Source organism: Mauremys mutica, chromosome 12 (genome assembly GCF_020497125.1).
Source record: "Mauremys mutica isolate MM-2020 ecotype Southern chromosome 12, ASM2049712v1, whole genome shotgun sequence".
NCBI classification, from domain to species: domain Eukaryota; kingdom Metazoa; phylum Chordata; order Testudines; family Geoemydidae; genus Mauremys; species Mauremys mutica.
This window is the reverse complement of record NC_059083.1, coordinates 12,297,804-12,322,221: the sequence shown is the minus strand read 5'-3', so window position 1 is coordinate 12,322,221 and position 24,418 is coordinate 12,297,804. Positions and strand designations below refer to the sequence as shown.

The following is a 24,418-nucleotide window of genomic DNA, read 5'->3' as shown; positions in this document are numbered from 1 at the left end:
TGGGGTCTAAAGGTTAAGAGACGTGTGAGCTGGAAGTCAAAACGCATGGGTTCTATCTCAGAACTTGGAGGGGATTGGGGTCTAGTTGGTTAGACTGGGTAGGCTGGCGTCAGGACTCCTGGGTTCCATATCTTTGGGTGCAGTGTGTGATCTCTGCATTTTGTCCTTTGCCTCTTCAAACACCAGAGCAGCATTTACCCCCTACGTAATCTTTGTTCCCCATTAACTCAACACAACTCCCATCGCGCCAACACTCTCTTTGTCTCCTGCTCAGGAGCAGCTGGTCAACCTCACACACCAGGGTTCTGTCTCCAGACTGAATATGCTTTAATGCATTGGGGATGGAGGAACTGCTGAGGGAGGGTCAATCTGTGGATTCCCAGCTGGTTCATTAGCAGGATCCTCGTTAATGAATTGCAGGCACTAACAGGAACTGGAGGCTCTTGTCTGCAGGGAGGGCTCCCCCCCCTTCAGGGGATTGTAATTGCTCAGCTCTTCATTCACGGCCCCCCACACTGGGCACGTCTGCTCCTGTGGGACACACAATGAGTGGGGTTAACAGCAGCGGGATGAGTTCAGACTATGCAGGGGTTGGTCTATTTGTAAACAGGAGAGGAGACCTGCAGGGAAAACCAGGTGCTGCACAGGCTCAGTATGGGATGCTCAGCCCTTATGATCAGTGGTAATCTCTGTGCACTAGGGGGCGCTTTTCTGCAAAGAGCGGCATGCGAGGGGGTCAGGCGAAGGACGTCCCCCCACATTTAGTGCCACCCAGTGCTGTATTCTACCAGTAGGGGACGCTGTTCTGCTTGTTGGAGCCATCCACAAAATAAAGGAGATCAGGATTTTGCAAAGGCACATCTAGTAAATCATCTCTAGGACGAGTAAGGACAGATGTTACAAACACACAATCATGTGGTTCTCCGTCTTCAGGCCCAGGCAACAAAGAGGCCGGATTAAGAACAGGGCAACGAGCCAAAGTAATGTGAGATGAAGATAGCAAAACGAGCTCATATTTTGTAAGACGAGAAGTGGATAAATGCTGTGTCTTAGGGCATGTCTACACTACAAGAGTAGTTCGATTTAACTTAGGTCGAATTTGTGGATTCGACCTGATGAATTCGAATTTGTGTATCCACACTAAGGACACTAATTCGACTTTGTGAGTCCACACTAACGGGGCAAGCGTCGACACTGGAAGCGGTGCTTCTTCTTCGAGTGATTGCTCCTATGCATTCCAGTCAGGTGTGCGCGCCACGCGTGCACGGCTCTTCGGAACATTTTTACCCTAGCAACTCCGGCGGGCCGGCTGGCGCCCCCTGGAGTGGCGCCGCTATGGCGCCTGTTATATACCCCAGCCAGCCCGTCCGCTCCTCAGTTCCTTCTTACCGCCCGTGACGGCCAGTTGGAACTGTGGAGTGCTCTCTGTCCTCCACAACCCTAGCTCTCGCTACTTTTTCGTGTATATAGTTTGTTTAGTGATTATTATAGATAGTTTCTGTTAGTTAGATAGTTAGTTTTTAGGATAAGGTTAAGGGGGGGTTCCCCTCCCTTTCCTCCCCCGGTGCGGGCTCATGCCCAAGGCACCGGGCTTTAAGCCCTGTGCATCTTGCCAGTGGCCTATGCCAGTAGGGGATCCGCACGACTCCTGCCTCTGTTGCCTCGGTGAGAGTCACAGGACAGATAAGTGCCCTATCTGTTCCGCTTTCAAACCCCGGACGTGTAAGGAGCGGGACATAAGATTAGAGCTCACAGAGGCACCGAGCCTCCAGCCCCCGGCACCGCCGGTGCAGGCTGTCGTATCGGTGGGAAAGCCGGCCATGATGATCCGGCCGCCCTCTCCGAATAGACGGCACGGACGATGCTCCCGGTCCCGGTCACGTTCCCGGTCCCGCCGCAGGTCACCGTCCCGTCGCTCGAGATCTCAGCACCGCTCGCCATCGCGGTACCGGTCGCCGTCCCGACGCCGGTCGCAGTCCCGGTACCGTTCGACATCGCGGTACCGGTCGCACTCCCGGCGTCGCTCCAGGTCCCGATCGCCTTCACGTCGGCACCGACGGAGGTCTGCTTCCCTGCACCGTTCCCGGCACCGTGACTCACGTAGCCGCTCCCGGCGCCGCAGGTCCAGATCCTGGTCGAGCTCCCGGCACTGGTCGAGCTCCCGGCACCGCAGCGGACGTTGGTCTCGGTCACCATCCCGGTACCGTGCAGACCGGCACCGATCCTCGGCACCGTCCGGGGACAGACTGCCTCATTCGACGGCGCAATCCGTCAACGCCTCGGCACCTCCATGGCCATCCCGCCCCGCGTCGGTTGCTTCCAGGGCAGACAGCAACGGGCACCTGCCACCTACCCCACAAGGCCAACCTCAGGGGGCACAGCAGTGGGGCTTCTGGGTTCCCTGGACCCAGTATGAGACTCAGGGGGTGCCCTTCCCTCCAAGAGCCCCTGCCTCCGAGCGCAGGGTACCAGAGGCGACCGCCAGCCGACCGCCCCCTTCGCCACCGGGCGCGGTTTCCATACCGCCTGACCCCCAGAGGCACACGCAGCCCGACTCAGCCGATGAGCAGTCAGCAGGTCCATCGACGGAGGCTGTCGTCCAGGGCTTGTCCTCGTCGTCCTCACCTGACGAGGCGGTGGCCGGAGCATCTGCCAAGGATCCTCCGCCGATAGACCTAAGGGCGCACCAAGACCTGCTTCGCCGCGTGGCGATGGCCATGGCTCTCCCCGTGGCGGAGGTCCAGGAGGACGAGGACCCCATAACAAATGTCGTTGGAGTGGAGGCTCCAGTGCGCGTGGCATTACCGTTCGTTCGGACGATACAAAAGAACGCCACCACACTCTGGCAGACTCCTGCGTCCATCCCTCCTACGGCCCGTGGGGTTGAGCGGAAGTACTCAGTCCCCTCCACGGGCTACGAGTATCTGTATACTCACCCGACCCCGGACTCGTTGGTCGTTCAGTCGGTCAACGACAGGGAGAGGCATGGTCAACCTGCCCCTGCGCCAAAGTCAAAGGACGCGCGGCGAATGGACCTGTTAGGCCGCAAGGTCTACTCGGCTGGCGGCCTGCAACTTCGCATCGCCAACCAGATGGTCCTCCTCGCCAGGTACGTGTATGACATCATGGCGTCCCTGGCGAAATTTACAAAGCTCCTACCAACAGCCTCCCGCCAGGAGTTCTCCGCGTTGTTGGAGGAGAGGAAGAAATCGTCCAGGTCCTCCATCCAGGCCGCCCTTGACTCTGCGGACTCGGGAGCTCGGACCTTGGCCTCAGGGGTGACGATGCGGCGCATCTCCTGGCTGCAGTCCTCCACCCTACCACCGGAGGTGCAGTATACGTTGCAGGACCTGCCCTTTGACACCCAGGGTCTTTTCTCCGAGAAAACTGATTCCCGGATCCAGACCCTGAAGGACGGTCGCATCGCCATCCGCACCCTCGGGATGCACACACCGGCTCTGCAGCGCAGGTCCTTCCGGCAACAACCCTCCCGGTCTTTCCCTCAACAACGGTACCGCCCGTACAACAGCAGGCGACCAGGCCCGAATCGCCGTCGACCATCCGGCAACAGGTGCAACCAGGCCCAGGCCCCTTCCAAGTCCCCTCAGGGGTCCAAGCAGGCCTTTTGATGGGACGACCGAGGACGGCCCATCACTCTCTCTACCGGATCCTACCCTTCTCTTCTACAACCGCCTCTCCTATTTCTTTTCGGCGTGGTCCCAAATAACAACGGACAACTGGGTGCTTCAAACAGTCCAGTCGGGATACCGCCTTCACTTTGTTTCGCCCCCACCTTCCCACCCACCCTCCCTGTCCCTCTTCAGGGACCCCTCTCACGAGCAATTCCTCTTACAAGAGGTCCAGACTCTGTTGCGCGTGGGTGCCATAGAGGCAGTGCCTCAAGACAGGCGGGGCAGGGGATTCTATTCTCGTTATTTTCTCATCCCCAAGGCGAAAGGAGGGCTACGTCCTATCCTGGACCTTCGCGAGCTCAACAAATACCTGCTCAAGCCCAAGTTTCGCATGGTCACCCTGGGGACCATCATTCCCTCTCTGGATCCGGGAGACTGGTTTGCCGCCCTCGACATGAAGGACGCCTACTTCCATGTCGCGATCTATCCTCCTCATCGACGTTACCTCCGTTTTGTGGTCAACAACGCCCACTTCCAGTTCGCCGTGTTACCATTCGGGCTCTCCACCGCACCGAGGGTATTTACCAAATGCATGGCAGTGGTTGCCGCAGCCCTCCGCCGTTGTCACATACACGTTTACCCGTATCTCGACGACTGGCTGGTTCGCGGAAAGTCTCGGCGGCTGGTAATGGGCCAGTTGACAGAAATCCTGTCCCTCTTTCAGCGACTCGGTCTTCTCATCAATGCCGAGAAGTCCACCTTGATTCCGTCGCAGCAGGTGGAGTTCATTGGAGCGGTCCTCGACTCCTCGTTGGCCCGCGCCTGCCTACCGCGATCTCGGCACCAGACGATGGTCTCCATCATCCGGGACCTCGTCACCTTCCCGACCACGACGGTGCGATCCTGCCTCCGCCTCCTGGGCCACATGGCATCGTGTACATATGTCACCGCGTACGCGCGGCTCCACCTCCGCCCGTTCCAGTCTTGGCTCGCGTCGGTGTACTGGCTGCATCGAGATCCCATCGACATGGTGGTCACGATCACCAAGCCGACCCTCGAGTCCCTCCGCTGGTGGCTCGACCCGGAGGTCGTGTGTGCGGGAGTCCCGTTCCACCCTCCTCGTCCATCCGCCACTCTGACCACGGATGCCTCAGCGCTCGGTTGGGGAGCTCACCTGGGCGACCTTCACACCCAAGGCCTTTGGTCGCCCCAAGAGCTCGCTCTGCACATCAATATCCGCGAGCTGCGAGCGATCCGTTTGGCGTGTCACACCTTCCGCACCCACCTGCAAGGCCGCTGTGTGACAGTGTTCACAGACAACACCACGGCAATGTTCTACGTGAACAAGCAGGGCGGAGCCCGCTCCTCCTTCCTCTGCAAAGAAGCAATGCTCCTGTGGGACTTCTGCGTAACCCACTCGATTCACCTGGAAGCGTCCTTTCTTCCGGGAGTGCAGAACACGCTGGCCGACCATCTCAGCAGGTCGTTCCTCTCCCACGAGTGGTCTCTCCGTCCCGACGTCGTGCACACAATCTTCCGGAGGTGGGGGTTTCCCCGGATAGACCTATTCGCCTCCAAGGCGAACAGGAAGTGCCATCTGTTTTGCTCGTTCCGGGGTCACTCGCCGGGCTCCCTGTCGGACGCCTTCCTGTATTCCTGGAAGGATCACCTCCTCTACGCCTTCCCTCCGTTCCCGCTCGTGCACCGAGTGCTACAGAAGCTTCGGAGGGACAGAGCCAGCATCATACTCGTGACTCCGGCCTGGCCGAGGCAACATTGGTACACCCTGCTGCTCGAGCTCTCCGTTCGGGATCCTATCCCCCTTCCGTTATGGCCGGACCTCATCACCCAGGACTTCGGCAGACTCCACCATCCGAACCTGCAGTCCCTCCATCTTACAGCTTGGTACCTGCGTGGTTGACCCACACAGAGAGGGACTGTTCGGCGGCAGTTCAGCACGTCCTGCTAGAGAGCAGAAAGCCTTCCACTCGCTCCACCTATCTGGCGAAATGGAAGCGGTTCGCGCTCTGGTGTGACCAACGAGGCCTCAATCCCTTCGTAGTCCCTGTCCCTACCATCCTGGACTACCTCTGGTACCTTAAGGAGCAAGGTCTTGCAGTCTCCTCCTTGAGAGTTCACCTGGCAGCAGTGTCCGCCTTTCGTCCATCTGTGGAAGGTCGGTCCATCTTCTCCAACCAGATGGTTTCCCGCTTCCTTAAAGGCCTGGACCGCTTGTACCCGCCGCTGCGGCGTCCTGCCCTGACCTGGGATTTGAACCTCGTGCTGGCCAAGCTGATGGGTCCCCCCTTTGAGCCCTTGGCCACGTGCTCCCTGCTCTACCTCTCCTGGAAGACAGCCTTTCTAGTCGCCATTACATCAGCGAGACGAGTCTCTGAGCTCCGTGCTCTAACGGTGGGTCCACCATACACCGTCTTCCACGGAGACAAGGTGCAGCTTCGATCACATCCGGCCTTCCTCCCTAAGGTGGTCTCGGCCTTCCACCTCAACCAGGAGATCTTCCTCCCGGTCTTCTTCCCGAAGCCGCATGCCTCGTCTCGGGAGCAACAGCTTCACACCCTCGACGTCCGCAGGGCGCTCGCTTTTTACATCGAGCGGACGAAGCCCTTCCGGCGTTCGCCCCAGCTGTTCGTAGCGGTTGCTGACCGCATGAGAGGCGAGCCGATCTCCTCCCAACAGATTTCCTCCTGGGTCACAGCATGTATCCGGACCTGCTACGAGCTTGCTCGCGTGCCACCATGCCGCCTCACCGCTCACTCGACGAGAGCGCACGCCTCGTCGGCCGCCTTCCTGGCCCATGTCCCCATCCAGGACATCTGTAGAGCTGCCACCTGGTCTTCTGTACACACCTTCGCTTCCCACTACGCGTTGGTGCAGCAGTCTCGAGACGACGCAGCCTTCGGCTCCGCGGTATTACACTCCGCCACGTCTCACTCCGACCCCACCGCCTAGGTAAGGCTTGGGAATCACCTGACTGGAATGCATAGGAGCAATCACTCGAAGAAGAAGAGACGGTTACTCACCGTAGTAACTGTTGTTCTTCGAGATGTGTTGCTCCTATCCATTCCAGACCCGCCCTCCTTCCCCACTGTCGGAGTAGCCGGCAAGAAGGAACTGAGGAGCAGACGGGCCGGCTGGGGTATATAACAGGCGCCATAGCGGCGCCGCTCCAGGGGGCGCCAGCCGGCCCGCCGGAGTTGCTAGGGTAAAAATGTTCCGAAGAGCCGTGCACGCGCGGCGCGCACACCTGACTGGAATGGATAGGAGCAACACATCTCGAAGAACAACAGTTACTACAGTGAGTAACCGTCTCATTCTGGACAGCTATCCCACAGTTCCCGCAGTCCCCGCTTCCCATTGGAATGCTGGGTAGAGCCCCCAATGCCTTCTGGGGGAAAAATGTGTCGAGGGTGGTTTTGGGTAACTGTCATCATTCAACCGTCACTCCCGCCCTCTCTCCTTGAAAGCGCCGGCGGGAACTCTGTTCGCGCACTTTTCTGGTCAGTGACAGCGCGGACGCCACAGCACTGCGAGCATGGAGCCCGCTGCGATCATCGCTGCACTTATGACCGTTGTCAACTCCTCGCACCTTATCGAACACCTCTTCCACAGTCAGCTGCTGAGAAATCGGGCGAGGAGGCTCCGGCAGCGCGGTGAGGACGTGAAGTGTGAGAGTGGCACAGACCTCTCACAAAGCACGGTACGCCGCGCCGTGGAGATTATGGTGGCCTTCTTTTCAATGGTGCTGCAAGCACTGGTGGACCATAGGGGACGTTTTACCAACATCTACGTCGGGTGGCCGGGCAAGGTTCATGACGTGCGTGTGTTCAGGAACTCTGGTCTGTTTAGACGCCTGCAGGAAGGTAGTTTCTTCCCGGACCACAAAGTAAGTGTTGGGGATGTGGAGATGCCTACAGTGATCCTCGGGGACCAAGCCTACCCGCTAATGCCCTGGCTCATGAAGCCCTATACAGGCGCCCTGGACAGTGACAAGGAGCTCTTCAACTACCGGCTGAGCAAGTGCAGAATGGTGGTGGAGTGTGCTTTCGGACGTCTCAAGGGGAGATGGAGGAGCTTACTGACTCGCTCGGATCTCAGCGAAACCAATATCCCCATTGTTATTGCAGCTTGCTGTGTGCTCCACAATCTCTGTGAGAGCAAGGGGGAGACCTTTATGGCGGGATGGGAGGTTGAGGCAAATCGCCTGGCTGCTGATTACGCTCAGCCAGACACCCGTGCGATTAGAAGAGCCCAGCGGGAAGCGCTGTGCATCCGGGAGGCTTTGAAAGCTAGGTTCCTCAGAGAGCAGGGTAACCTATGACTGTCCAGTCTCTTTACAGAGAAGCTGAACCTGCCCCTGTTTCAGTTACTATTGACTTTTTTCAGCGGTTACATACCCCGTTCACCAGGTTTCCCCCCTTCCAACAGACGTTTAAAAATAAAGTTATTGGAACATTTTTAATTAACAAAGTTTTCTTTACTAACGAATTCTCGTTCAAGGGTTCCAACAGGGATGCAGACTGTGGTGGGTACGGTGTGCAGTGATGTACAGACCGCTTCTACACTCGAGGACTGACAGGCTCCTGCTCCTACAGTGGTCTCTGGGGGGAGGACGGTTACCGGAGGGTGTGCAGGAAGGGGTGGGTTTGCAGGAAGGGGTGAGGGGTGTGTGGGAAGGGTGAGTAGGTGTGGGGGGATGATGGCTCTGGCTGGGGTTCAGGGCATCGGAGAGGTTCATGGCTAGGGTGGAAGGGCATGGTAAGGGCAGCCTGCCTTGCCATTTGTGGATGCCAGGTGCTCGGACCTTGGGGCAACATACACCTCCCAGACTGACCTGGGGCAGCAGACACCTCGCAGAGTGACCCGGGTGCCTAGTGACTGCACTCTGTGTGTGACCTGCTGTTGATCCTGCCCCCATGTCTGTACCCTGTTAATGGTGGCTGTCCTATGCAATTAACAAACCCCTCCCCCCACCTTCACACAAAGTCTTCTGCAAAGAAACATGACAGAAACAGTAATGAACAGCAAACTATTTTTAATACTCAGCTACACAGTTGGGGGATGAAACTGGGATTTGGGATCGGGTGAGCCAGGAAGCCAAGCAATTCTCAAACTTTAGGGAATGAGAGCTGTTTGGTACATGAGCGCTCTGCTGGGGTGGAGTGACAGTTTTCACGGCCCCTAGCGCCCCTCCTTCTTGTGATTTTGGGTGAGGGGGGGGACAGGACTTTGTGGCGGGGGAGGGCGGTTGCAGATACAGTTCAGGGGGGCTCTCTGCTCCTGCCTGCGGTCCTGCAGAACATCCACAAGGTGCCGGAGTGTGTCCGTTTGCTCCCTCATTAGTCCAAGCAGCGTTTGAGTCACCTGCTGGTCTTCCTGCCGCCACCTGTCCTCCCGTTCGCTGTGTGAGCGCTGCTGCTGAGAGAGGGTCTCCCTCCACTGGCTCTGCTGGGCCGCCTCAGCTCTGGAGCAGGCCATCAGTTCAGCGAACATCTCGTCCCGAGTCTTTTTCTTTCGCCGCCTAATCTGCGCCAGCCTCTGTGAGGGGGATGCCGGGGCAGTTCGGGAAAGAGCCGCAGCTGTGTGATGGGAAAAAGGAAGTGATTTCCTTCCAAAGATACATGTTTGCGAACACTGAACACAGTCTACTCAGTTTCTGTGAACAAGACCATACAGGGCACCTAATCTCATGTGCTCTCAGGACAAGTTCGAATTTTCGGCATTCGCTTTCATAGCCTGGGGTCTTGCACTGGAGATCGGACAAGCGGGGCAGGACAGCAGAATCCGTGTAGCAGCCAGGCCTGGTAAGCTGTAAACTTTAGGCTGCTTAACAGTTAATGGATAGCAGTGCCCTCCTGCTGCAGGCAATCTGGAAAGCATAAAGTCTGACCCTGTTCCAGCCCCTCGCGGCTGTCCCCGGGAAAGATCCCTGTATGCTTTTCCTCTGCAGCCTACAACACGTGGCTGTTAAATGACGGTCATTGTTATGCAAAGGAAAAGTCAAGCATTCACAATAGTAACATTAAAGTAATTCCCCTAATTAGATGCAGCAGTCGCTGAACGAGATCACCCTGAGGCGGGTCTCCAGGAGAAACAGAGAGCACATGCTGCGTGAATCCCTGCACAGACCAGGGCCCTATGCTGCCATGCTGGTCGAGGCGATGCTCCCATTATACCTCCTGATGGCCTGGCGCGGAAGAGTGTGCTTCCACGGAGCACCCAACAAGGCACCTCTCCCCAGGAACCTCCTGCGGAGGCTTTTCGAGTACCTCTCAGAGAGCTTCGTTGAACTGTCCCAAGAGGATTTTTGTTCGATCCCTATATGCATTGACCTTCTTTTTATATAGTTTTTATTCCTGTTTTGTTAAGAAATAAATGTTTACATGTTTATAGCACTTACCGACTGATCCTTCCCCTGATTCGGAGTCCGGGTTAACGGCCAGGGAGGGTTGGTAGGGGATCTCTGTGAGGGTGATGAAGAGATCCTGGCTGTCGGGGAAAGCAGTATTATAACCGCTGTCACCTGCCTCGTCCTCCACAAACCCTTCCTCATCTTCCCCATCGGCGAACATCGCCGAGAAACTGCCCCTCGACACTATCCCATCCTCAGAGTCCACGGTCACTGGTGGGGCAGTGGTGGCAGACCCACCGAGAATGGCATGCAGTGCCTCGTAGAAGCGGCATGTCTGGGGCTGGGCTCCGGAGCGTCCGTTTGCCGCTTTGATATTTTGGTAGCCTTGTCTCAGGTCCTTGATTTTCACGCGGCACTGCGTTGCATCCCGGCTGTATCCTCTGAGTGCCATGGCTTTGGAGACCTTCTCGTAGGTCTTTGCATTCCGTTTTTTGGAGCGCAGCTCCGAAAGCACAGACTCATCGCCCCACACAGCAATCAGATCCAAGACTTCCCGGTCAGTCCATGCTGGGGCCCTCTTTCTACTCTGAGATTGCATGGACTTCTCTGCTGGAGAGCTCTGCATCGCTGCCAGTGCTGCTGAGCTCGCCACGACGTCCACACAGGAAATGAGATTCAAAATGGCCAGACAGGAAAAGGAATTCAAATTTTCCCGGTGCTTTTCCTGTATGGCTGATCAGAACATCTGAGCTCGGACTGCTGTCCAGAGCGTCAACAGAGTGGTGCAGTGTGGGATAGCTCCCGGAGCTAGTAAGTTCGATTTGCATCCACACCTAGCCTAATTCGACATAGCCATGTCGAATTTAGCGCTACTCTCCTCGTCGGGGTGGAGTACCGAATTCGAACTAAAGAGCCCTCTAGGTCGAATTAAATGGCTTCCTGGTGTGGACGGGTGCACGGTTAATTCGAATTAACGCTGCTAAATTCGAATTAAAGTCCTAGTGTGGACCAGGCCCTAGATTTTAACAAAAGTGCAGCCACAGCATGAGGAACAGCAACAATCAAAGGAGATCCTAAAACAATAGATTCAGATACCTGAACCGAAAGGGCTGCTGCAGCCACAGCCCGAAGACAAGGGGGAAATCCAACTGCCACAGCGTCTAGGGTAGTACTGTAATAAGCAATGGGACGGTGTTTGTCTCCGTGCTTTTGCGTTAGTACAGCCAAAGCAAACCCATTACGCTCATGACAGAAAAGAGTAAATGGTTTAGTATAGTCAGGAAGCCCCAGAGCCGGTGCGCTGGATAGTCTCTGTTTGATAGCAACAAAAGCTCTCTCAGCCTCTGGGGGCCAAGGAAGTGGCTCAGGGGTACCTGACTTAGTCAGATCTTGTAAGGGTTTAATCACTGTTGCATAACCTAAAATCCACTGTCTGCAGTATCCAGTCATGCCCAGAAAAGTACGCATTTGAGAAATAGTACCAGGCCTAGGCATATTTAAAATAGCTGTAATACGAGAATTTGACAAATGACGCGTGCCATGAGAAATATCATGACCAAGATAATGAACCTTGGGTTGACACAGTTGGAGTTTTTCCTGGGATGCTTTGTGACCTTTGGCAGCTAAAGCAGTTAAAAGTGTCAAAGTATCAGTTATACAAGATTCAAAAAAGAAAGATGCCAGCAAAAGGTCATCCACATACTGTATAAGCACTGATTTACCGGGGAAAACCACATCATCCAGATCCTTCTTTAGGATCTGGGAAAACAGGGATGGAGACTCAGTATACCCTTGGGGTAATCTGGTCCAGGTATACTGACATCCTTTGTAAGAGAAGGCAAACAAATACTGACTATCTGGGTGAATGGGAATAGAAAAAAAAGCTGAACACAAATCCACAACAGTAAAATAAGTGGCTGACGGTGGAATACAAGAAAGAATTGTAGCTGGATTTGGAACCACAGGAAAAGAAGGTAAAACAACAGCGTTAATCGCGCGGAGGTCTTGAACAAACCGATAGGTGTTCTTTCCTGGCTTCTTTACAGGAAAGATAGGAGTATTACAAGAACTAATCGTGGGAACAATAATACCCTGTTGTAATAAAGACTCTATGACTGGAGCTATTCCTTCCTCTGCTTCAGGACGCAGTGGGTATTGTGGAACCCTTGGCAAAGTTTTAGCAGAGTCAATAAGAATTTTAACCAGCTCGGCTGTCCTAATCTGTCCCACTTCATTTGCATGACGAGACCAGAGATGGGGGGGCACTTGTGATAACAAATGCACAAGGTCAGGGCTGAGATGTATCTTTGATTTTGTTGGCTCTGCTATATGGAGTGTGGCCAACACCAGTAGTATTCTCATCAGGAACTTGTAGGAATACGCCATCTGGTGTACAATAAATGGTACAACCTAATTTACACAACAGATCCCTTCCCAGCAAATTCACAGGAGAGGAGGGGCTGAGCAAAAACGCGTGCTCATCAGCGAGGGGCCCTAGCAAAACAGCAAGGGGTTTTGTGACAGGATGCGAAACAGGACAGTTTGAAATGCCTACAGCATTAACAGACAACGCTGACAAAGGAACAGAGGGAAACTCTGAGGATCTTAAAGCAGACTTACTAGCTCCGGTATCCACAAGACAAGTAACAGATTTTTCTGCAATTTTACATTGAACATATGGGCCTTCCTGATTAATAGGAATTAAAGGATTCATGATGCAGTTACGTTTCCTCAGGCTGTCCTAGTAAGGGGTATTCTGTGGGGAAAAAGCAGGCGCTTCAGGATTTGGGAACAGAGGAGGGTTTTGAGATAGTCGGTTTGGACTCTCATTTCTCCAGTGTCCCTCCTGACCACAAAAGTGGCATGCAGTGCTCCCAGTCGGGGCAGGATTCTGGGCAGGATACGAGGGACCCCTTCCCATACCTCGCCCACGACCTCGTCCTCGTTTTATTCCCCCACAGCCCCTGTTTTGATAAGTTTGTAATTGCAAAGCCATAAGTTTTGTTTCAGTATTTTCGTTTTTCTGCTCTATGCAAGCTGTACAATGATTGGCAACTGTCACCAATTCTGAAAGGGGTTTAGTTTGCCAGCCAATACAAATAGTTCTTAATGGTTGCTGAACTTTTGGTAAGAGTCCCTGAATAAAAGCAGCTCCTACCGCTTCTCTGGCATTTTCAGCTGGATTAGCAATTCCCGAATGCTGTTCAAAGACCTTTGTCAGTCTATCTAGATAATCAGCAGGGGACTCTCCTTTGTTCTGTTTACAGTTAGTAATTTTTGTCCAATCTGTTTTCTTAGGACAAACCTCCATAATAGAGGTTAAGAGACGGTTCCTAGCCTCTCTCAATTCACGCTCAATTCCAGGGTCGGTATCAGGCCAAGCTGCCTGTCTGATAAGCCGTTGTTGAACTTCAGCTGGCAGTACCGCTCGCAAAAGTTGATTAATATCTGCCCAAGATGGATTATAGCACTGAATCACTGTCTGGAGCTCTTCTCTAAACTTTTCTGGCTCCTCCCTGATTTTAGGAAATTCTTTTACCAAGTTTCTAAGATCTCCAGGTGTCCAAGGGGCATGCACCTTAACTAACCCCCCTACAGCTCCAGGCAAGTCTCTCAAAGGAGCCTGGAGTGTCTGTGCCGTGCTTCTAAGAAAGTAGCGGGCATTGTTATCAGCAGAACCAGGGTTGATTGGGCTACTGGGAAGATCAGAATCACTCAGTAGTGAAGAAGAGAATTCTTCCGAAGAAGGAGAATGAACAATTTGTGCAGTTGATACTTGCGGCAGCGATATTACCACCGCCGGCATAGCCTGAGTAGGGGGGGCAGTGGGAGGTACTGGCTGCGGCTGTGGAATGCTGCTAAAAAAATCCACTATGTCCTCAGCAGTCTCCTCCTCACTTTCAGCCTTAACTAATTGGGGATAAAGAGAAGCAGAGGGCTTCGCTGGAGCAGGAAGACATTTGGATGTCTTACATTTAAGTTTCAAATCCTGTACTTCAGTTTTTAATTTTTCCTGGGAGCCCTTTAGACTCCGCACCCGAGACTCATGGAGTCTCTTTGTTGCTTCCTCCCACCAATACATAAACTGCTCCCACTGCGCATCACAGGCTGATGAAGTAAGGGTTCCTCTGAGGTATGTAAGTTTATCTAACTCAAAGATACCTTCTAATGGGTATTGTTTAAATGAATTTTCATGCGTGTACAGATTCCAATCATTTAAATACCTGCAGGTTTTAGGACCATAATGTACGTACATGTAATATGCTGGGGTACCCTTAGGGGGTAAGGTGGAATGTTTAGACTGTCCCTCCCCCATTTTCCAATCACACAAACAGGGGGGGTGCCCTGTCCGCGCTAGCGGATCATAAACTGAGGATCTCTCCCTACAGGGTACTCACACAGGAGAGACTAACGAGGATGACCACGACTCTCCTACACCTCCCTTCAGCAAAGAGCGTCGGCTAGTCTCTGGGAGATGGCGCCGCTTACTCTGATTGCATCCAGTGAGATGATCAGACTGTCAGTAGCCCACAGGGAAGGGAAAGGGGAGGGAAGATGGGTTCACACTCCTAAACCCAGGTAGCTTCCTCGCCAGACTATGCCAGGCCGAGTCAGCCCACCGTGGGTCGGATCTCCTAAAGATCCACTAGTTACCGGACTTGCGTTAGAGTAGTCCTGGTCACGAGCTTTCGCTTCACAGGGTACTCTGGGCGTCTTCCGGTAACGGCCACTCACACTGGTGTACACAGACACACACCAAGGCCTCTTTTTTCCCCCCTTTTTTTTTTTTAACCACGATGCATCTTTACCTGCTCCGGACCAATACCATGAGGCGGTATGACAACCCCTCTTGAGGCGGTAAAAAAAACCCTCAGCACCGGTACATTCTAATGCATTTACCTATGCATTACCTTATGCATTTACCTATGCATTTACCTTGTTGGCCAACTCAGCAGTTCCCAATACTGCTATAAACTAACCTTTTTGGGGCCTTTCCCCAATACCACTCTGCATCTGATCTTGCTGCACAGTCAATAAGTTCAGATGGCGTGAGCCCAACAGAGACAGACGTCCCCACAGACAGTCCTCCTCCGACACCCCAATAGAGATTTCAAAAGGTCTCTTACCTCTATTGTGGCGCCATGGGGTTCGAAGGGGAACGATCCGTAGTAGCCGTCTGTGGGTCCGTGGGCGTTGCCATCCCGGACGAGCCCCCAAATTGTCGGAGAAAAACTCAGTTCTCGCTTTTTCTTTGGGTGCAGCAAAATCAAATACTTTATTCTTTCTCTAGTAATTACAATAGAGGAAGGGAGTGCCCTAGGACACAGGGTCGCCCCAGTCCCGGACAGGTCTCTCAACTGGTAAACAATTACAGCAAGCCTTTATACCTTTGTTAAAGACAATAACTAGCAATAATACAGACAATAATGAGCAACAACTACATTTTGTTTATACATAAGCCTTTCTGCTATCTTATTTGTCTCACTCCAAGAAGACGCAAGCCTGCATATTTGGTTATCAGTACAAGGTCGTAATAACTTTTTACACAGTTCTTTTCCTCTCGCCTCACACTATCCTTGCTTCTACAAGTCTCACGTCATTAGGGTTACAGCTAGTCTAACTCTTGCTAACTGACTGACATGCATTAAAATCCCCTTCAAATCCTTGTTAATTCTTTCCCTGCTTCCACATGCTGGAGTTCCCATGTTTCCCAGCATCCGTTACCCCAGAGTCCAAACATGCAAGGGACTGTTCTGCCTCCCATAAGAGGCCCCCTGGCATACAGGATTCCCAGTGGTTATTGGATTCTCCTTGAATCCCCGTCTTACACAGTTACACAGCAGCTGAATCCCTCCCCAGAGTCAGCTGCACGTCATTCTTTCATTGCCGCCTTTCTCTTCTGTGCCATTACAGGCCACTTACCCTCAGCCCACAGTGTCCTTGATCCTTCCCTCAATCCCCACTCACCCTACTGGGAATCCCTCTGTCTGAGCTCATGCCTCCTCCCCTGAAATGGGAGCTACACGGGGAGACCTTGGAGAGGAAACATGGGTGTCATCCTCCGACCCAGAGGGGCTGAGCACCAGAAGATGGGGTAGAACCACAGCCGATGGGATCTGGAGTTGCCAGGATATGCAAGTTGTACCCCAGTCAGGAGAATGGAGCATCTCTAGGAGACCAGAAGAGCCCATGGAAATGGGAATGTGAGCCTGGATCTTTTGCTTCTAGAGGGGAGCCTTCTCCAATCCAGCCCAAGGGTGGCTGAGAGGGGTGGGGAGAGACAGGGCCTTTCCCCTCTAGGGCTGTCATCCTCTCATCCCGCTGATGCTCACCTGGGGCCTTTGGTTTCTCTGACAGCAGTGATGCCAAGAATTCACAGTGCGAGGCGGATGATGCCGTCTCAGGTTTGGGCGGCTTCAGGGCGATGCGCTCAAAGTTCTCCTTTGCGGGGTCGTAGGCGGGCCACTGCTTCTCGCTGCCCTCCCGCACTATGGGTTTCCTGCATGGAAAATGAACATGCCCCACTGAGGTTAGTACTGTGGCTTGGTGGGGACAGGAATGTGCCCCAGCTGGTGTCTAACATCCCGGATGCAGGGGTGATTATGAGCCAACTTGAAAAGTTTGGCCTCTTTCCAAAATGGCTGCCATCCCTTGTTGTTGCAAATGAGAGTGAAGCCAGAGGCTGCCCTCAGTTAAGAAGGGTGGTGCCTCCCGGTCTTTTCATATGGGGTGATGCTACAGGTTGCCCTTTATAAACATGGCCACTTTATTCCATTGTTCTCCATGAGATTGAAGCCACAGGCCGCCCTGAGTAATAATGGCTGCCATTGGGCTGAGACTCTTTGTAAAATGAGATTTCCCCTAGGGAAGATGGTCACTGTTTTCCCTTGTTTGCAATGGGACTGAAGCCAGGCTTCCCTCAGAGAAGATGGGCATCCTTAGTGCTCACAGACTGGAAAGGCCAGTGTGGGGAGCAGAGCAACATGCGGGGGGGGGCATGGATAGGGAATGCGGGGGCATAGATAGGAGGATCTGAACTGGGAGGGAGTGTCAAGTTTTGCTCTTACTTAAGATGGCGTCTCTCACTTGTCCTTTCAACTAGGATGCTCCCCTTACAAAAAATGACCACCATATCTCACTGTGATCAAGGTGATTGAAGCCACCAGCTGCCCTGAGTCAGCTGCCATTTGCCTACAGCCCTTGCGCATGGCAGCCAGGTAGTTCCTGGGAAAGATGGCCACCACTCGCCATTGTTCTTAAGGAGGCAGAAGCCACAGGCTGCCCTCAAGGAAGATGGCTACCTTTCCCCCTGGTTTCCAAAGGGACAGAAGCCAATGACTACCCTCAGTTAAGATGGCCTCCCTGAACATGAAGACGGGCAACTAGCAGGGATGTGAACAGGGTATGTGTCCGAACACATGGGGGTGGCCCTCCCTGGAGTCCAGGACCAGAAGAGACCATTGTGATCATCTAGTAGAACCTGCCGTATAACACGGGCCACAGTTGTTCCCCCAAACAATTCCTAGAGCAGATCTTACATAAAAAGATTCAAACTTAATTTTAAAATCATCAGTGATGGAGAATCTGCCACGACCCTTAGAAAACTGTTCCAATCATTAATTACTCTAACGGTCAAACATTTATACCTTATTTGAAGTCTGAATTGATCTTGCTTTGACTCCCCACCTTTAGATCATGTCAGACCTTTCTCTGCCAGACTGAAGACCAGTTATTAAAGATTTGGTCCCCGGGTAGGTATTTATAGGCCCCTTAACCTTCTCTTAGTTAAGCTACATAGATTGAGATCCTTAAGTCTATCGCTGTAAGGCAAGGTTTCTAATCCCTGAGACATTCTTGTGGCTCTTCTCGGGATAGGATGACCAAACGTCCCGATTTTATCAGGACCGTTCCGATATTTGCTTGTTTGTCCTGCGTCCCGACCAATGTTAGGCCGGGACACTGGACAAACAAGCAAAGGCTCCTGCGCACAGGCTCCCCCCTCCCTCCCACGTCTCAATATTTCAGTTTTGACATCTGGTCATCCTACCTCTGAACCCTTTCCAATTTATCAACACCCTATAATTACCCAGGTTATCCCATTTAATTTTTTTATAAATTGGCATGACATTAGCTTTCTTCCAATCTTCTGGATCTTCCCCAGTGCTCCATGACATACTGAAAATCAGTGTTAAGAGGCCAGTGAGTACCTCAGCCAGCTCTTTCAAAACATTTGGATATAAATTATCTAGACCTGTTGATTTAAAAATGTCTAACTTTAGTAGCTTCTCTTTAAAAGCTTCCAGAGATATTAGTGGAATGGATAGAGTGTTATCATTATCATAGAATGAGACTACATCATTTGTGCATCATTTCTACATCATTTGTTTTTTCCTCAGATTTAGCCTTTTCTGCATTACCATTTCCATTTCGTAATGGACCAATTCTATTGTAAGGATTCTTTTTGTTCCTAATATCGTCAAAGAACTCCTTCTTATTGTCCTAAATGCTGCTGGCCATAGAGTTCTCCATGTGCCTCTTTGCTTCCCTTATCAATTTTCTACAATTCCTAATGTCTGATTTATACTCATTATTATAAACATCTCCTTTCTTCCATCTGTGGTATATTATGTTTTTTGTTTTTCCACAGCTGCCTTCCATAATCTGGGAAGAAATTAGCCCATGCTGGATGATTGGGACCAGAATGGGGAATATTGAAGAGGGTTCTTTTGGGGGTTTGCTTGCTTATTTTTGTTGCAAGGGAGCATGTCTTTTTATCTATGCCCTACTGTATGCTTAACAGTTACATTGCCACAGTTTTCTTAAGCAGAGATGTGAAAAAACCACCCCCCTGACTGTCACAGCTATGCTGACCTAGCCTGTAGGGTAACTGTAGTTATGCCGATGGAAAGATGCTTTTGTCAATGTAGCTCCTGTTTTTTGGGAAGATGATGCTTCTCAGCAACTGGAGCAACACCGTTTGCTGCTGCAGGCTATATCGACATGATGAGCTGATGTAGCCAGGCCTGAATAGTGTTTGTAGCATAAACCTCCCCTGAGTTTGTGTGGCAGGGCTGGGAAAGGGCAGGCAGAGCTTTGAGATCATTCACCACTAGCTGAAAACCTTGTTTCCTTGGGTGTGTCCGCAGGGCCAGTGACATCCTGATGTGGGAAGAAGGGAATTATCCCTAACCTGGAACCAGGGGGCTGAGATTTTACCTCCCTGAAGTAAGTTCAGCTCTGGGTCACGGGCTTCACCCAAATAGATTATCTATTTTTCAGAGACCCCTTCTTTGCCATGTCTTTGAGCCGGGGGTTCCTGGATGTGGCGGACATTTGGCCAAAGAGTTACAGCTGCTCTTATGGTCTGGATCGGGGAGACAAGAGAATTGTGGGGGATTCCCTTACCCGCTCCAGGCGTACACCGCAAGGTAATACATCGCCCTGTGGCTGAGCGCTACCTCAGCCTCTGTGTAATTGGATCCTACAACAGATGCCAGGGCCCCGAACTAGTAGGGAATCTCAGAGCCCTGTGGTACCCCCATCCATTCAGGTATAGACAAGCCGCTGCTACGGTGGGCGAAGTGGTAGGTGCACACAGGATTTCCAGCCTCTGCCTCTGCCTCTTGCCACCTCCAGTATCGGGCACACAACGACATAGTCACCAGCGATCTATTCCATGGCCCATCGGTACCGTGCCTCTCCCTGCTCCTCCCCCTCCTGGATGTACCACTGTGCCATAGCTTGGATGGCCTCGTCCGGCACCCCTGGCACTATCAGCCTCACCACCTGCAGCAGCTCCTCCCAGCCGATGGAGCTGGCGTTTTCCAGGTTGAGGCTAGAGGCAGCAAAGTATAATATGTAGGAGCCTTCGTTGGTGGTGAAACCAACCCCGACAGGTATCCGCTGGCCGTGCCCAGCCTGCAGGAGTCTTGGTGGTGTATCAGGGAGGAAATCCCCATCTGGTGTCGGCACAAAGGGCAGCCTCAGTTGCTTCTTGTGGTTCAAGATGGAGAACTCGTGTTTGGAGAACTCCCGTGCTGCCTTCCCCTGCAGGCAGCCCACCAGGGCTGTGCTGTTACCATCGGTGCAGCCCAGCAGCTGGCCCAGCCTCTGGTCTCTCTCCTGGGCCTCTTCAAATGAAATCCAAGCCTAGGGTCCGTTCGAGGCTCTGCTCTGAAATCCGGCGTGAGTGAAGAGGGGCCGGCTCCCCGGGGAGAGGAGGTGGAAGCTGACTGACACAGCCCCAGCGTCCTGGCCGAAAAGGAGGAAACGGGCTGGGTCCCCTCCGAAGGTGGCTGTGTTGTCCTGCAGCCAGCGCAGTGCCAGGCGCTGGTCCCACAGGCCGGCGTTCCCTGGGGCAGCCGGGGGCAGAGACAGGAAACCCAGCGCCCCCAGCCGGTAGTTCATGGAGGCCACGATCACGTTCTCAGTGTCGGCTAAGAAGCGCCCGTCATAGACATCAAGGGAGGCTGCCCCTGTGAAGAACCCCCCGCCGTGGATCCAGACGAAAATGGGGGCCATCACATTAGGCTGGGGATGGAGCACCCAGACATTGAGGAAGAGGCAGTCCTCAGACTGTGGTATTTTGGGTGTCCAGACATCAGCCTGAGGGTAACCAGGGAGCGGAGGTTGGTGGCAGGTGTTGCCGAAGTTGGTGGTCTCCAGGACTTGGCTCCAGGGCTGGTGGGGAAGCGGTTTCCGGAAGCGCAAGGCCCCCACGGGGGGCTTAGTGTAGGGGATGCCCAGGAAGGCCGTCACTGTGCCAGAGCCGGCATGTAGGCGCTTGCCCCGTATGGGGCCGCTGGTGGTGAACACCACGGTGCCATCGTCATCGGAGCCAGAGCTGGTGCCTGTCAGGGAGAGGAGGAGCAGGCAGGAGAGTGCGGGGAGGAGTCCCAGCATTGCGGCAGCTGTAAGGGAAACCCCCCCACCCCACAGGGAGTTACAGGGAACAGGATCCGAGGCCTTTCTCCTCTAGGGGGAGCTGGGTCCCATCCAGTCCCAGCCGCCTAATTACCATCAGAAGGGAGCTCCGTACTTCAGACTAGATCCCAGTTAGGAAATAGAGCCCCTTGGTGTGTACCACTCATTCTCTGGCTCCCTGCTCAACTTCCAGATTGGCATCAACCATGACGCTAGCTCGGGGAGGGGAGGGGAGTCTAATGGGTTAGAGCAGGGGGGGCTGGGAGTCTGGACTCCTGGGTTCTAATCTCAGGTCTGAGAATGGGGTCTGTGGAAAGGGTAGTACCTATTGGGTTTCCGGGAAGTGGGTGGGCGGAAGTTAACAGATCCCGCCCCCCAGCCTAAGGGATGGATAGGGAGTGCATGGAGAAGGAGGTGGGGGGAAAAGTGCAGCCAGAAACGAAGCAGGATATTGGTGAGGAGCCGATATAGGGGCTGCAACCGGGCGCACTCTAAGTAAACGTGCGCCATGGTCTCCCTCCCGCCGCAGAAGGGGCAGGTGTCTGGGGCAGGGGTAAACCGCGCCAAATACACGCCCGTGCTCACGGCCCCATGAAGGAGCCGCCAACTGATATCCCCAGCGGGCCTCGGGACCAGGGGAGAGTATAGGCTGGCCCAAGATGGGTAATTACCTAGAGTGATCCCAATTCCAGCTGCTCTTCTAAGTCCTTCCCTCCCTTTGCCCCTCTGTCCCTAGCTCGCCAGTGGCACAGACTCACCTGCCCTTCTCCTTGGTGCAATTGCGGCTTTGTGGCTTTCTCTGTGTCTCTTAGCTCAGCACAAAGGCGAATGGGGGATGCTGGGGAAACGGGAAGCCTCCAATGCTGAGAATAACAGCCAGGAAGCAGCCACTGGGGCTTATTTATCCTCAAATCAGCCAGAACAGAGAGCAGCCACTCCCGGGCCAGCCCCAGGTTTGGATAGGGAAGAGAAGGGGTTGCCTTCTACACAGGGCCATGCTGGTAGGGCCAGGTTGGAAGGCACGGGATATGGGGGGGGGGGTGGACAGTGAGGGGCACATGAGGCTGCTGGGGGGTCACAGAGTGGGGTTCGTAAGGGCTAGTGGGGGAACAGATTGGGGGTTCTGAATTGGAGTGGGGGTGCAGGGACACATGGGGGCAGGGGGCAGAGAGGGGCCGAGGGGGAGTGCAGGGCAAGCTGAGGACAGGGGCAGGAGGGTGCAGGGACACATGGAGGAAGGGGTGACTGAGTGGAGGTAGAAGAACATACAGGGGGTGGGGGTAGGTCCACATGGGGACAGGGGCAGATGTGCCTGATTGAATGAGAGAGGCTACGGGTCAGCCAGGGTCTGCCTGGGGGAGGATCCCTAACAATCCCTCCCCGCCCCAAACCTGTTCTAGACTTCTCCCACCCACACCCAGCAACCCTCCACGTTCACACCCAGGCTCCTTCCCAGCAATTACTTCCCTCTCCCTCTGACCTCCGTGACCACTGACTCCCCCAAGCCTTTGCACTGGTTCTGAGGGGCTGAAAAATACATCTCTGTATTGTAGTGTAAATGAATTATTACTCCAAGTTGTGTATTAATATGCCTAGTAAGGAATAGATTTGTCAGAAAACACTTCCTGAATCTTTTTAGTTGTCTGTATTGCTACAGACATACTTGGCGTCAGGTATTTTGAAAGAAATTACCAAAACAGTTGAAACAGGTGTGATTATATTGTGTTATTTCGCCAAGTAAAATATGCATGATTTTGCAGAATTTTAAAATATTTTGCACTGAATTGTTAGTTTTCTGGTGCAGAATTTTTATTTTTTGGTGCAGAATTCCCCAAGAGTAAAGGGGAGAGCGCCCCCTAGTGAGCCCCCCAATCACTGCAGCACAGCGCCCCCAAAACCATGCTAGGGTATTGGCGTTAGCACTGACTTCGAGGGGAGATCACCTCCTACTGAGCCCTGCTCCCTACCACCTAGTGCCTCCTAGGACCAGGCTGGGACATCTGGGTCTGCATTGACTTCAAAGGGAGAGGACCCCCTATTGAGTGTCCCCATTCCTTCTGAACAGCGCCCCCTAGTGCCCTGCTGGGGCATGGAGAACAGCACCGACTTCTCTGGGGACAGCGCCCCTCTGCGTAGCATTTGCAGACTTTTGGAGGTTTCCTTTTGAAATCCTCCCCATGCTGCAACCTTCTTACCTTGTGAGAACCACTCCAGGCAAGATCCTGGTTCTGACAACATGTGATTGGATTGTGATCATTATTGACAGCTCTGGAAATGTTCATTCCTCTTGGGGGATGGGTCTGAAATTGCCCTAAGGTTCCTCGGTTCCTTCTCATAGTCACATGGCAATAGGGTTTGTTATTTCTAGTTGCCATGGTTGGTCACAGTTGACCTAAGTTGCATGAGTCACAAAGAACGTTGAGCACACATTACTTAGTCTTGGCAAATCTCAGTGTTTATTTCTTTGTCAGTTTGAGTGATATTTTTCATGTTCATTTTAAACCCTTTCTTCAACTTTTATTCATTTAAACTTTAGGGAAAGATGGGGACGGGTCAGACAGTTATTTAATGTCAGTTTAGATCGAAAAAGACTAAGTGAACATTTTATAAACTGTTACAACCCAAATTGCTAACATCACATCTCAAAAGATACAAAGTAAATAGCTTTGAAGAAGCAGGATTTTCCTTACTTTGCCCATCTGTATATTTCAATTATTACCAATGGAAATATTTTTGGTCACTTTGTGCATGCTTAGTGAAATCAACGTTTAGCAACTTTTATCGACATATTTGAACCCTTCCAAGCCTAATATCACTGCAGTACCTTGAGGATAGATATCTGGGGTGACAACTGGGAAAGGGAACTTCTGCTGAGGGGAATCGGCAGTGCTGTGTGATGGGGGGAGCCCAGAGCTGGGATAGCAGGGACATGGAGGAGAGGGGAACAAGATTGAGGGGAATTGGCAGAGCTGTGGGGAATGGAGGGAACTGAGAGCTGTGAGGGGATAGCAGGGGGCTGCGGGTTTGGAGTGAGTAGATATTGGGTGAGTTGTTTCCTTGGGCTAATTTATTTTATCCCCATCCCTTTTCCTGAGAAAAGGTTAAAAAAATATGGGGCATTTTTATTCTTGAGAAGTGAAGACTGAGGGGGAACCCGATAACAGTCTTCCAATATGGTCAAGAGGACGGTGACCAATTGTTCTCCATGTTTAGGTTCAGTTGGTCCTGCCACCGAGCAGGGGCCTGCACTTGATGACTTCTCAAGGTCCCTTCCAGCCCCACATTTTTATAAGTCTATGATTAACCCATTCTGGACCAGAGCCATTTTTAACACCAATAAAGACCCAGAAAATCAGTTCTGAAAGTGTACAAGGAACCAAAAGGATCCACATAAGACAACCAACTTAGACTAACACTATGCCACAGGAAACTAACTGAGAACAATGCTATGCTACAGAAAACCTCTTCTAAACACCTTCAATTGCTGGTGCTG

The 24,418-nt window shown here is 52.8% G+C and overlaps 2 pseudogenes; one reads left to right on the top strand and one right to left on the bottom strand.

Annotated features, from left to right (window-relative positions):
* LOC123346349 overlaps nt 1-24,418 on the top strand; it is a 218,890-nt pseudogene that overhangs the window by 18,141 nt on the left and 176,331 nt on the right.
* On the bottom strand, nt 373-23,252 carry LOC123346350 (annotated as a pseudogene).